Genomic DNA, 13,934 nt, shown 5'->3' on the forward strand with positions numbered 1-13,934 from the left:
GGGCATTTTTTGTTTTGCAGATTTTAAACACTGGGGCCATTTTTGTCACTTTCAGAGGCATTTTTGCTCAAAGCCCTGGTTCATTTCCAGACTGATCCCGTTGGAAGTCAGCATCAAGAGGTCAATTTGTTTGCATATTAAAATCAGTCTCTGCTTTTGAATTTCCAAACTGCCTCCCCAGTGGCTGAAGCTGTAACTACAATTGAATGCATGCACACCTTTGCATGATGCGCTGCACAAGTACATGAGCAAACATAATCTGAATGAAACACACGAGTGCACTATACAATAAGGGACAAGGGATGTGACATCTAAGGCACTGCAAGGCAGATTTTTGAGGCATGAACCTTCACCGCATGGTGGCACTTGCCAGAAATTCGGCACAGCGGAGCTGAATTTTGAGGCCAAAATATTCGGAACTAACATGCCGATTTCCTGCAAGATCATGTTGTAATTTTTGACCTTGTTCAAGAGTCATTGCAGATCATTACCAGTATCTTTGAAGATCTTGTAATATGCTACAACTATAACATATTTTCATCCTATTTTGTCTTTAAATGCATTTTTAAACATTTCTTTAAAACATTTCTTTAGAAATTATGCGTATCACAATAGGATCTCATAAGGTAAGTTGGCCTATTTTACGTTCTTAATCTTTTTCCTGTTAAGGACATCAAGGAGATCTGGTTCGTATGTTGTACAGGTAAAAATGTTTTTTCAGTGGACTAATTAATACGCTCTGCTCTTCTCTTTCACTGGCTTGCGGCTGACATTTGGTTCATGCTTGAGTGGATGTGGGCCCGCTTTCCATTTTTTTTGCATGCCGTTAATGCTGTGTGTGTAGTTTAGTGTGTGTGTATTATTGTGGAAATGACGAAGGCACTATAGTGCATGGCCTCACAAGGACACTGGCGACGGGCCTGTCTTCACAAAACGGGATTAAGGTAGCGTGACGATCGTGTATTAAAAGCACTTTGGCAAAATCCGGCTGTATTCCCAGGTTAGGAGTTCAATGGCAGATGGTAAAATTCACAAATACACAAGGGGACTATTGCAGCTGAAAGTGGGAGGTCACGTTCTTTACAAATGTCATTGTGTTTTGGTCAATATATGCAGGGTTCGGTCTTTAATGTTTTTTTTTTTTTTTTGAAAATTATTTTTAATTTAAGATAAACATTCAGAGCACCATTTAGCGTAACATAAATGTTATGCAAAGCATGATTTGTTAAATTAATAGGATTATGTAGGTTATAAAATTGACCTGTGACATTTTGTTACATTTACAGGAGGCAGAAGATTGGACATTAGTTTTTCTATCCATATTCCCTGGCTAAATTATTATATTTATTAAAAATGTAATTGCAGTATTCTTAGAGGTTAAATGTATGATTTATGTGCCACTGTGGCATGAACATTGAATTATCAAAATCAGGAACTGTTTTCAAACAGGACACTCCCCCCATCTTCCATTGGTCAGGCAAACAGATAATAGTCCCACCTAAAACACAAAAATGCCATTGGTTGATACATTTTTGCTAAGTTCAGCTGGAAATCAACATATGTATGGCTTTTCTGAATATTAAGCTATTAGGAGAAAGAACACCGATCAGCCACAACATTAAAACCACCTGCCTAATATTGTGTAGGTCCCCCTTGTGGCACCAAAACTGTGCCAACCTGCATCTCAGAATAGCATTCTGAGATACTATTCTTCTCACCACAATTGTACAGAGCGGTTATCTAAGTTACCATAGACTTTGTCAGTTTGATCCAGTCTGGCCATTCTCTGTTGACCTCTCTCCTCAACATGGCATTTCCATCCATTGAACTGCAGCTTACTGGAAGTTTTTTGTTTTTGGTACCATTCTGAGTAAATTCTAGAGATCAGCAGTTACAGAAATACTCAAACCAGCCCATCTGGTGCCAACAATCATGCCACGCTCCAAATCGCTAAGATCAAATTTTTTCCCCATTCTGATGGTTGATGTGAACATTAACTGAAGCTCCTGACCTGTATCTGCATGATTTTATGCACTGCTGCCACACGATTGGCTGATTAGGTAATCGCATGGATGATTGTTGGTGCCAAACGGGCTGGTTTGAGTCTTTCTGTAACTGTTGATCTCCTGGGATTTTCACACACAACAGTCTCTAGAATTTACTCAAAATAGTGCTAAAAAACAAAAAACATCCAGTGAGGGTCAGTTCTGTGGACAGAAAGGTCAAAGAGAGGTCAGCAGAGAATGACCAGACTGGTTTGAACTGACAAAGTGTACAGTAACTCAGATAACCACACTGTACAATTGTGGTGAGAAGAATATCATCTCAGAAAGCTATTCTGAGATGCAGGTTGGCGCTGTTTTGGCGGCAAGAGGGGGACCTGCACAATATTTGGCAGGTGGTTTTAATGTTGTGGCTGATCAGTGTATATTAAAACTGAAAAAATATACACACTTCACTTTTAAAATAAGGACAGATTTTGAGTTTGAGTCCTAATGTCACATCTATTCAAACAGAAACCATGTGGCTATCTTAAACCCTGTTTCCAGCAGCAATTGCAGATTTTCAGTCTCCGCTCATTAACCCTAAATCACTCAGGAAGAAAAGGCCCCATGAGTTTCATAATGAGTATTAATATGCAACCTCCCGTAATGTTTGCCTTAACCAGTTCTCAGGAAGTTACAATTACAAATATCTTGTCTGTACACACCAAGAATGGAGTCACTGGCTTGTACAAACAAGCCGGAGAGTCGCGGCAGCTGAACAGATGATTAGAGCCACTTCACAAGCAATCATGATTAGTGCCGTTGGCTTTGCGCCACCTTCCCACATACTTAAACACAGACTTCGCCGCATGACCAGTACAGAGGAAATGGAAAAGAAGCCAATGATTTGTGTACCAGGCTAAAATACATTTTTTACAATCTGGCAACTTCTCCCAAAAATATGGAAGTATTCAGGGGAACTGTAATAATCTGAAGAACAATAAATTTTTTTAACATAAAAAGGAAAGCCATGTTGGAAGCAGCATACAAAGTATCAAATGTGTAGATTTGTTTATATATAAATTTTTAGGGGCATGAGTATCTCAGCAAGTGAATACGCTAACTACCACCCCTGGAGTCGCGAGTTCGAATCCAGGGCGTGCTGAGTGACTCCAGCCAGGTCTTCTAAGCAACCAAATTGGCCCAGTTGCTAGGGAGGGTAGAGTCACATGGGGTAACCTCCTCGTGGTCGCTACAATGTGGTTCTTGCTCTCGGTGGGGCGCGTGGTGAGTTGTGCGTGGATGCCGCAGAGAATAACTTGAAGCCTCCACACGCACTGTCTCCATGGTAATGCGCTCAACAAGCCACATTATAAGATGCACGGATTGACGGTCTCAAACGCGGAGGCAACTGAGATTCGTCCTCCACCACCCAGATTGAGGCAAGTATATATACCACCACGAGGACTTAGAGTGCATTGGGAATTGGGCATTCCAAATTGGGGAGAAAATAAAATACAAAAATAAAATTTTAGACACATGGGCAAGTACTTACACAAAAATCACAGCCGCAGGAAAGATTATAGGCCTATGTCATGCTTGAATGTTGATTGCTAATTATTATAGCAAGCTGACAGAAAACAAATCACATACTGGTCATGTAAAGATGCAGCATACAAGAAGTGTAGACTGTGATGGTGAGAGATCAAAAATATAAAACATCTAGTTTATGAGCTATAATTTAGTCACAACTACACCAGAGTTATTATCATTTTAATGTTTGAATTTAGTTTCTGTTTCGATTTCATTTTCTATTTGTCCTTTCGATTTAGATTTGGTTTTATTAGTTTTCGCTCTGTGACTTTAATTTTCATTTTAATTTTAGTATTTTAGGGCCAAAAGTTAACTGGTATAATTAAATATGTTTAATACTGTTCAATTTGTTGTCAAGCGTTCTTGCAAACTGGTGGTTAGAAGACAGGTTGAACAGGATTTTTATTTTATTTATTTTTTTATTATATACTGTGTACTAGTGATGGGAAGATCAGATCATTTTACTGACTTGGATCTTTGAGTCTCGTTCAGCAAAATGAACAAATCTTTATTCAAGTCATTTTGTTCATTTCGTTCATTTGAGCAGAAATAAATAAAAAAAAAAAAATTTTCAATAGCCAAATCCCCCCCAACACGTCTATTTATGCAAACTTTGATTATAGTCCCAATAAGGAAACAATGATAATGCAGCCAAAGACAAATTATAAGAAACAGAAATGATTAGTTTACCTCTGGAATCTTCTTGTCTGAGTCGTTCATTCTTTTGTCACATGAGTGTATAGCGTATACGGCTGTTATGTGACAAAAGAACGAATGACTCGGACCAGATGACTCGAGAGGTGAACTAATCATTTCTGTTTCCTGTGTGCTGTTTCCTGTGTGAGCAATGCATAGCGATTTTGTGCGAGTATATTTACACTGAAAATGCAACAAAAAGAAGTGTACTACGAAAACCCAGATGATGTACTTCTACAACTGAAAAAACTGATTGTGGAATGTTGCACAAATTCATGCACTCAACAGTTGTGGCTTGCCTTACTTAGAGGAAGGGGCGGAGTTACCTGTAGTAAGTAATGGTGACTGTGACAACTAGCGAAACTTCATTGAAGAAAGCACCTTACAAACAGGGTTGGGAGTAACGGAATACATGTAATGGGATTACGTATTTAAAATACAAAAAAATTGTAACTATATTCCATTACAGTTACAATTTAAATAATTGATAATCAGAATACAGTTACATTCAAAAAGTATTTTGATTACTGAAGAGATTAATTTGTATTTTATTGTCAGTTGTTTAATTTAATATTTAGTCTATTCAGCTGGAAAACATTTGCCCATAAAAATGATGCAATCCAAGGAGCTTTTGAACAGCGGGGAAACACTTTCTTATGATTTGGTTCATTCATATGAGCACTTTCACACTGTTGTGAGTGAAAAGGTGGATATGACGTCACACACGGTCTCTCGGGCGGACGATGTCCACATTGGTGGTCCAGGAGTGCCACCTTTGGCTCAACCTGGTCGAGATGGGTGAGGCCGACAGGACACGGTTCCTTGCTGCCCCATCTCCCAGGCTGGCCTATTCGGTGACACCATCAAGGACTTTGCCCAGCAGTTCTCGATGGTGGAGCAGTAGACGGAGGCTATCCGGCATATCCTGCCCCGGTGCGGCTCAAGATCCCGCACCCCATCTGCTCATCGCCAAGGGCGTCCCCCTGCGGTGACTTCACCGGCTCCGCCGCAGCCCGCCCCTTCGGCCCGGCCCCGGCGTGGAGCCCACCACAGGAAGCAGACGCCACCCGTCTCGCAGCCGCCAAGAACCCGTGAAAGGCTTCAAAGCGCCCTTGACGGGAGACCCAGGGACGATGAAACCCGCTGCTCAGGAGCTGGTAATCAGACCTCTCAATCCCCCGGTTGAAGGCCATTTGCATTATCAACTAACTTGACCACTGGCTAATCTTAGCTTACTCTCGGGACATGTTGTGCGCACACATGGACTTGGTGCTCTCACGCCACAGCCGACTAGGGCTTCGGGTCAACTGGGAAAAGAGCAAGCTCCTCCCGGTTCAGAGCATCTCTTTTCTCGGTTTGGAGTGGGACTCAGTCTCTTTGACAGCGCGCCTCATGAACGAACGCGCCCAGTCGGTGTTGGCCTGTTTGAAGGCGTTCAAACAGAAAACAGTGGTTCCACTGAAACTTTTTCAGAGGCTCCTGGGGCATATGGCATCCTCAGCGGTGGCCACCCCGCTCGGGTTGATGCATATGAGACCGCTTCAGCACTGGCTTCAGACTCGAGTCCCGAGATGGGCATGGCACCACGGGACACATCGCATGGTCATCACGGCGGTCTGTCACAGTCTTTTCAGCTCTTGGACCGACCTTTCATTTCTACGGGCAAGTGTTTCCCTAGAACTGGTCTCCAGGTGCGTTGTGGTCACGACAGACGCCTCCAAAACAGGCTGGGGAGCTGTTTGCAACGGGCACGCAGCCGCTGGCTTGTGGACAGGCCCACAACTGCATTGGCACATCAACTGCCTCGAGTTGTTGGCAGTTCTGCTCGCCCTGCGGAGGTTTCGGCCGTTGATCCAGGGCAAGCACGTGTTAGTTCAGACAGACAACACAGCAACGGTAGCATATGTCAACCGCCAAGGCGGTCTGCACTCTTGTGTGTGTCACAACTCGCCCGCCGTCTCCTCCTCTGGAGTCAGCAGCACTTCAAGTCGCTGCGAGCCACTCACATCCCGGGCAACCTCAACACTACAGCGGATGCGCTGTCACAAAAGGTTACCCTCAGGGGAGAGTGGAGGCTCCACCCTCAGTTGGTCCAGCTGATTTGGAGTCGATTCGGACAGGCACAGGTGCACCTATTCGCCTCCCAAGAATCATCCCCACTGCCCGCTCTGGTACGCCCAGAACGAGGCCCCCCTCGGCATAAACGCGCTGGCACACAGCTGGCCACCTGGCATGCGCAAATATGCGTTTCCCCCAGTGAGCCTACTTGCACAGACCCTGTGCAAGGTAAGGGAGGACGAGGAGCAGGTTGTACTGGTAGCACCCTACTGGCCCACCCAGACATGGTTCTCAGACCTCATAATCCTCGCGACAGCCCCCCACCCTTGGAGTATTCCCCTGAGGAAGGACCTTCTTTCTCAGGGACGGGGCACCATCTGGCACCCGCGAACCTCTGGAATCTCCATGTCTGGCCCCTGGACCTGCGGTGGTAGACACGATCACTCAGGCTAGGGCCCCCTCTACGAGGCGCCTGTATGCCTTTAAGTGGCGTCTGTTCGCTAAGTGGTGTTCTTCCCGACGGGAAGACCCCCAGAGATGCGCAGTCGGATCAGTGCTTTCCTTCCTGCAGAAAAGGTTGGAAGGGAGGCTGTCCCCTTCCACCTTGAAGGTGTACTTTGCCGCCATAGCAGCACACCACGATGCAGTCAACGGTAAGTCCTTAGGGAAGCACGACCTGATCATCAGGTTCCTAAGAGGCGCCAGGAGACCGTGCCTCATTCCCTCAGGGGACCTCTCTGTAGTTCTTCAGGGTCTACAGAGAGCCCCCTTTGAGCCTTTGCAGTCAGCCGAGCTTAAGGCACTCTCCTTGAAGACTGCCCTCCTGACTGCGCTCACTTCCATCAAGAGGGTAGGAGACCTGCAAGTGTTCTCTGTCAGCAAAACGTGCCTGGAGTTCGGTCCGGGCTACTCTCACGTGATCCTGAGACCCGACCGGGCTATGTGCCCAAGGTTCCCACAACCCCTTTTAGGGACCAGGTGGTGAACCTGCAAGCGCTGCCTCAGGAGGAGGCAGACCCAGCCCTGTCATTGCTGTGTCCGGTGCACACTTTACATATCTATTTGGATCACACACAGAACTTTAGGATCTCTGAGCAGCTCTTTGTCTGCTTTGGTGCACAGCGGAAAGGAAGCGCTGTCTCCAAGCAGAGGATCGCCCACTGGCTCATTGACACCATAACTATGGCATATCACGCCCAGGACATGCCGCCACCGGTAGGGCTACAAGCTCATTCTACCAGGGGTGTAGTGGCCTCCTGGGCCCTGGCCAGGGGTGCCTCTCTAACAGACATTTGCAGAGCAGCAGGCTGGGCAACACCCAACACCTTTGCAAGGTTCTACAACCTCTGGGTGGAACCGGTTTCATCCCAGGTAGTGGCACGCAATACAAGTGGATAAGCCCGGGATAGCCGGCCGGGTGTATCGCTTGCACACCTCCTTTTGAGCTGAAGACGTGCGCCATTAATTCCCAGTAGTGTTCACAAACTTTGTTCCCTGGTTGACTTCCTCCGAGCCCTGTGGCAGTCAAGTTTTTGGAGAGTCTCGCTGCCGTCTAAGAATCCTGTTCTGAGGTAGGTACTCCGCATGTGGCGGTTCCCTGTAAGGCTAACCCCATGTGATATATATCTTCCGCTAATTCGTTTCCCTGTTGGCAAACTGCGTCTTCCTTGGGCAGAGCCCCTCTGCCCCAGTCTCCATGTTTGTAGTAACTCCTCCCCCGTTGGGTAGGATCTACCTTGAAGACTCTCCACATGGTTGGAAAGACCATGTGACGTATTTTTCCACTTAAATATCCCCCCCCTCTCTTTGGGCAAGATGGTGGTCTCCGCGGTGTCTTCCCCTTGGGAGGGACACCCTCCGATTAGACCTGGCGGCCCAGTCAGATAATCCCCCTTCTTTTTTAGGGAGTGGAAAAAAAGAAGGGGAAAAGAGGCCACAACTGGGTTAGCCTGTCTCTATCTTTTGGGTAGTCAACTTGTCCCCAAAGGGCCATTCGACACTCATAACTATGTTGGGGGAGGTTACGTGTCAACCTGGTGTGCTGGCTATGAGGCACAAAGTGGTCTGCCCACCACACACCGCCAGTTCACATAACACAGTTCAGCCATTTGTGGTGTTTCGTATCGGGACCCCTAGTGTCACTACATCGACACAACGTCGAGTGAGTGACAGATAGGGAACGTCATGGTTACTTGTGTAACCTCCATTCCCTGAATGTGTCCCTCCTGCCACAACGCTGAACTACCCGCTGAAATGGCCGGACCTTGTCTCGGCTCCTCAGCATAAAACCTGAATGAGTGGTTGCATACCAGCTCCTTTTATACCCGTATGTCCGGGGGAGTGGCATGCAAATACTACTCGCCAATTTTCATTGGCCATTTATCAAAGACCAGAGGTGTCTCGGGCTCCCAAGAGTGACCCCTAGTGTCACTACATCGACACAACATGTTGTTCCCTCCATCAGGGAACGGAGGTTACACAAGTAACCATGACGCTTTATGCCAAGATAAAATGCTATTTTTTGCCTTAACATGCATCTGTTATCAGCCGTGATTATATTTTATAATGAATTCTATAAAGAAAATTCACGTTAGATCATAGCTTTTTTCTCTAGTAAGGCCTTTGATATTAGGGAAATATGTGCTGCATACATTTTATTCTTGATGAGAAACATTGTTTTCCTGTAAAAAATATCTAAAAATCCTTTAAACAAAATAAATTTACTTGAGTAGCAAAACTGCATAAGATATTTTGGCTATTTTTCAAAGAATGTATTTTTTTACAGTGAAGTGTATTTTCTTACTTTATTTACTTGTTCATAGACAAAAGTAGTGAAAAAATCTGCCAGTGGTGAAGATGTAATCCAAAGTATTTAGATTACATCACTAACCATGAGTTATCTAATGGAATACGTTACAAATTAAATTTTACAGCATGTATTCTGTAATCTGTAGTGGAATACTTTTTAAAAGTAACCTTCCCAATCCTGCTTACAAATGTGAGTTTATTGCTTTACCATCAATCCCCACTTTGTGAATAATACATCCACTGTACATTATTTGAGATATAAGTGTTGAACTGAGCTTGGCTAGCATGCAAAACTAGCAGCAACGCATCGCGTGCAGCTGAAAAACAAAGAATGCTTGTGTGTAGTAAAAAAAGAGTTAAGTGTACTACACTATGAAAATTCATACACTACATAGCTAAGTGCATATTGTATAGTGTCATTTGGGACAGATAATAAGTCTTCTATTGTTTTGCAAGCTTAATTTTGTCTACATGTCTTCAGTATGCAGCATTGCTTCTATACCTCTGCTTATGGCATAAAAAGAGGCTGAGAGAGAGGGAGCTAGAGTAGGAGAGAGGATGAGCTTAGGCTTTGCCACGGGGAGATCTTAAAGCATCAGCGCACAGGGGAGAAAGAGACGGGGCTCCTCGTAGCAGCCCTAGAACAGACAGGCCTAAAGCATTACATACTGCTGATCACACTCACTGAAGGAATCTGAAGTGCCTGTCCTTTCTTTGTTCAGCGCATCAAGACAAGTTATTGTTTCCAACCGTGTTTTTTTTTTTTTTTTTTGCTGGCTAAAGTACTATAGTTTGATACCCCAGCCCAGTATAAGATATGAATGTCATAGTGCTCCTCACAGGAGACTCGACATGCCATTAATTACAATAGAGTTTGATGTTAGCATGCTGCCAAGCTAATAACACGATACCTATGTATCTTATATTAATAAAAATACAAAGTACACACAAATATTGAGAAATAAATGTGTGCTAAAAAGAGTTTTTGCAGATTTTGTTGATACTTTTCGATACTGAGTGAAATATTTTATATTTAACATTCAACACACACTATTACGCTTTTGTTTTAGAAGCACTGAATATGCTACGTTTACGCTTCTCATCTATATTTGAATGGCGATTTCCTCCGCCGAAAGCGAAGACTTTAGAAAACGTTCTCTAGTACCGCAAACTTTGGAAAACAGTAATGTTAGGAAACAGCAAATGTGGCCTTAGAAGTGGACAGGGCCTTAGAAGGTGGCGTAATGTTTCTGCCTATTGTTTGGAACAACTTTCACATCAGGAGTGCCCATGATACCTTAACATGCTGTCTAGGAAAGTAGCTCACTAGGTTTTTCAACAGAGCTTCTAAATAGAAAGACCTTTACATTTATTCCTTTATCATATGTTTTTATCCACACACACACACACACACACACACACACAAAACTCAAAGGACCCAACAACATTAGACAGAGACAGAGTGTGACTGTTTTTCTGTGTTATTGTTTCAGCCAAAGTCTGTGCCGTGGTGACAGAATGGCACTTAGCAGAGCTTCCTCTGTTGTCTGAGTTTGAGCCTCATTGTCTGAGTCAAGGAAGCTGTCATGACAACACCAAAGGCACCAGCCCCTTCTCCCCATCCAGAGAACGGCCGCTGGAGACACATCTCACCATGTCAGTCCTTCAGCGAAGCCCGTCTGCCCAGAGGGAAGTAGAGAGGCAGGGGTCGGTGTTTACCATACGCACAGCACCGCTAATGAACCCACAAGACAGCCAATACCTCAGAAATATAAAATAATGAGAATAAAGGAAATATTAATCAAACGGGCGTACTCTGAATGCATGTTTTAGGTAGATGGTGAGGATGCGGAGAAGCTCTTCTGGCCTAGCCTGTGGAAATACTGTTTTTTGAACAAGAGAACTGGAAGGCTGCCAGATGGAGACAGACACACACATACACACACATGCACAGGGTAAAAAAATTTACTTTTTGTCTCACCTGCCAATAGTGTGTGAGAACTGAGGAATGTGTATGAATTGGCCATAAATATTTCTTACCAGCCCTGAAACTGTATTTTGAATAATGTTAATTGAAAATTCATATTTTTGTCATTAAGTTGTTTGTTTCCTTGTACTATATTGGGCCATTGTATATAATATAATATAATATAATATAATATAATATAATGTAATATATTTAGGGCTTCAATCGATTAATAAATGTTTTAATCAAATTAATTAAACGAAATACCAAATAATTAATCAAATTAATCGCAATTAATCCCATATACCAATATTTACTGAGGAAGGCCCCCAAATAGGTAAAGTAATTCAGTCTAAACAATACAAAATCATTCAAATAAAAATAATAATAATATATAGGGCCTATAATAAATAAAGAAATTTAAATATTCAGTTTGAAATGCATGAAACGAGTAATGCATTGATTAGAAAATTACAAAAAGTGGCTTTATTGTTTGTTTTTTTCCCATATCACTGAGCAACCCTACAGTCAACAGCAATCCTTTTAGCAATTGAATTCACCAATCTGTCCTTTTCTCACAGGATAAGTTCGAGTTTTGTCAGCACTATTTTTAATTGTCGGTCTATGTATGTATGCATCAGATGGACACATCTGAATCTTGAATTGTTCTGATAGTAGGAAAATACTTACTTTTATTACAGAATTTACATATGGGTCATAGAACATAATAATTTTTTTAATCTTTTTAAAATGTAATTAATAGCAGTAAATTAACACGTTAAATCGACAGACCTAAATATAATAAAATATAGTATAGTATAATATAATCGTTTTGGTGGTTAAAAACAATCACATAAGCTTCCCAGATAATTTACTATCAGTTTTGTCCCCAAGTATTTAGGGTTAATACATATATACTACTTTTATTGCAGACATTTAAAAAAATATATTTACACTCACTGAGCACTTTATAAGGAACACTATGGTCCTAATAATGTGCCCAATGTGGTCTTCTGCTGTTGTAGCCCATCTGTCTCAAGGTTCGACGTGTTCTGACATGCTCTTCTGCTCACTACAATTGTAAAGAGTGGCTATCTGAGTTACCGTAGCCTTTCTGTGAACTCGAATCAGTCTGGCCATCCTCTGTTGACCTCTCTCATCAACAAGGTGTTTCCATCCACAGAACTGCTGCTTACTGGATGTGTTTTGTTTTTGGCACCATTCTGAGTAAACTCTAGGGACTGTTGTGCGTGAAAATCCCAGGAGATCAGCAGTTACAGTAATACTCAAACCAGCCTGTCTGTCACTAACAATCATGCCACGGTCGAAATTACTGCGATCAAATTTTTTCCCCATTCTGGTGGTTGATGTGAACATTAACTGAAGCTCCTGACCTGAATCTGCATGATCTTATGCATTGCACTTCTGCCACACGATTGGCTGATTAGATAATTGCATGAATAAGTAGGTGTACAGGTGTTCCTAATAAAGTGCTCAGTGAGTGTATATATTTAAAAAACAAACATTGCTCCTTTAAATAGCTCCAATGTAATTAGCTACATTTTGTTAGTAGCTTGTAGTGTTGCTGACTACTTTTCTAAAAGAGTAGCTTGACTGTTTTTGATCTACTTTAAAACTGTAGCTTGCCAAGCTGCAAGCTACTCATAATTTAAAGTAGCTTCCCCAACACTGGTGCATACACGTCCTACTATCACAGAGAAGCTCCCTGGCCTAGTCCATAATTAAATACCCAACACTGTACAGGAAGTCAGGCAGGCCATGGGCATCAATACAGAAATCAAGAGGGGACGAAATCTGTAAAATACAGTCCCCTTTTCGAGGAAACTGCCATCTGCCAGTGCCTCAACAGCTGCGCTCTTTTGCTAAATCAAAATACCTATCAGAGTTGAAAAAAAATAATAATAAAAAAATTCAGGATTACAGTGAGGCATTTAAAATGTAAGTGAATGTGGCCAATACGTAAATGTTAAAATACTCACTGTTTCAAAAGTATAGCCACAAGATGAAACAATATGCATGTTAACATGATTTTAGTGTGATGAAATTATTTACTAACCTTTTAAGGGTAAAGTTATATCAAATTTTACAGCTTCGTTGCCATGACAACGTAATGAGGTAAACCATATAACCCTGGTAAACAATGATTTATCACAAGTTTTAACAGAAGAATTCATGTAAGTGCTTTTATAAAATTATAAGCTTCACATTTCTGCCTTTAAACCCTCCAAAAATTGGCCCCATTCACTTCCATTGTAAGTGCCTCACTGTAACCTCCATTTTTGCTTTTTTAAAGAAAAGGAGGGATGAGTTGAAATAATTTTTTGCTGATTTTTTCAGCATATTTTGTTTCTTGGTGATTTTGTGTGACTTAAGAAAACAATGATAGTCTATGGGAAAATCTTGATTTTTAAGCACATTTTGCTTTGGGGTGACTATTGTGTGACTTTAGCAAGCTGTGATAATCAGTGTGCAATTGACTATCCATACTGAATTTTGTCCATATCTATTATATATTTTTTCACTTTAAGATTCACAGACAAATTCCCTGCTCTCAATGCTTAGCTTAATGTAATCATATTTGAACATACTTGACCACTTGCCATTTGAAAACGTCAGTCATTCTCTCTTCCTGTACCGACATGTTTCAGTAAGGCCTCTTCCCATTGCTGTGACTGGCTGTGGTCTCCTTTTGACATTCATGGGCTCTAGGTCTTATCTGAATGATTGAATGCCGGTGTTTGCCGGGGGTAAATTGCATCGTTTCAGTCGGGGAGAGAGTTCCCTCTGGATTCTGGTCCCCGTGGGCC

The sequence above is a fragment of the Myxocyprinus asiaticus genome, chromosome 46, assembly GCF_019703515.2.
Source record: "Myxocyprinus asiaticus isolate MX2 ecotype Aquarium Trade chromosome 46, UBuf_Myxa_2, whole genome shotgun sequence".
NCBI lineage: Eukaryota > Metazoa > Chordata > Actinopteri > Cypriniformes > Catostomidae > Myxocyprinus > Myxocyprinus asiaticus.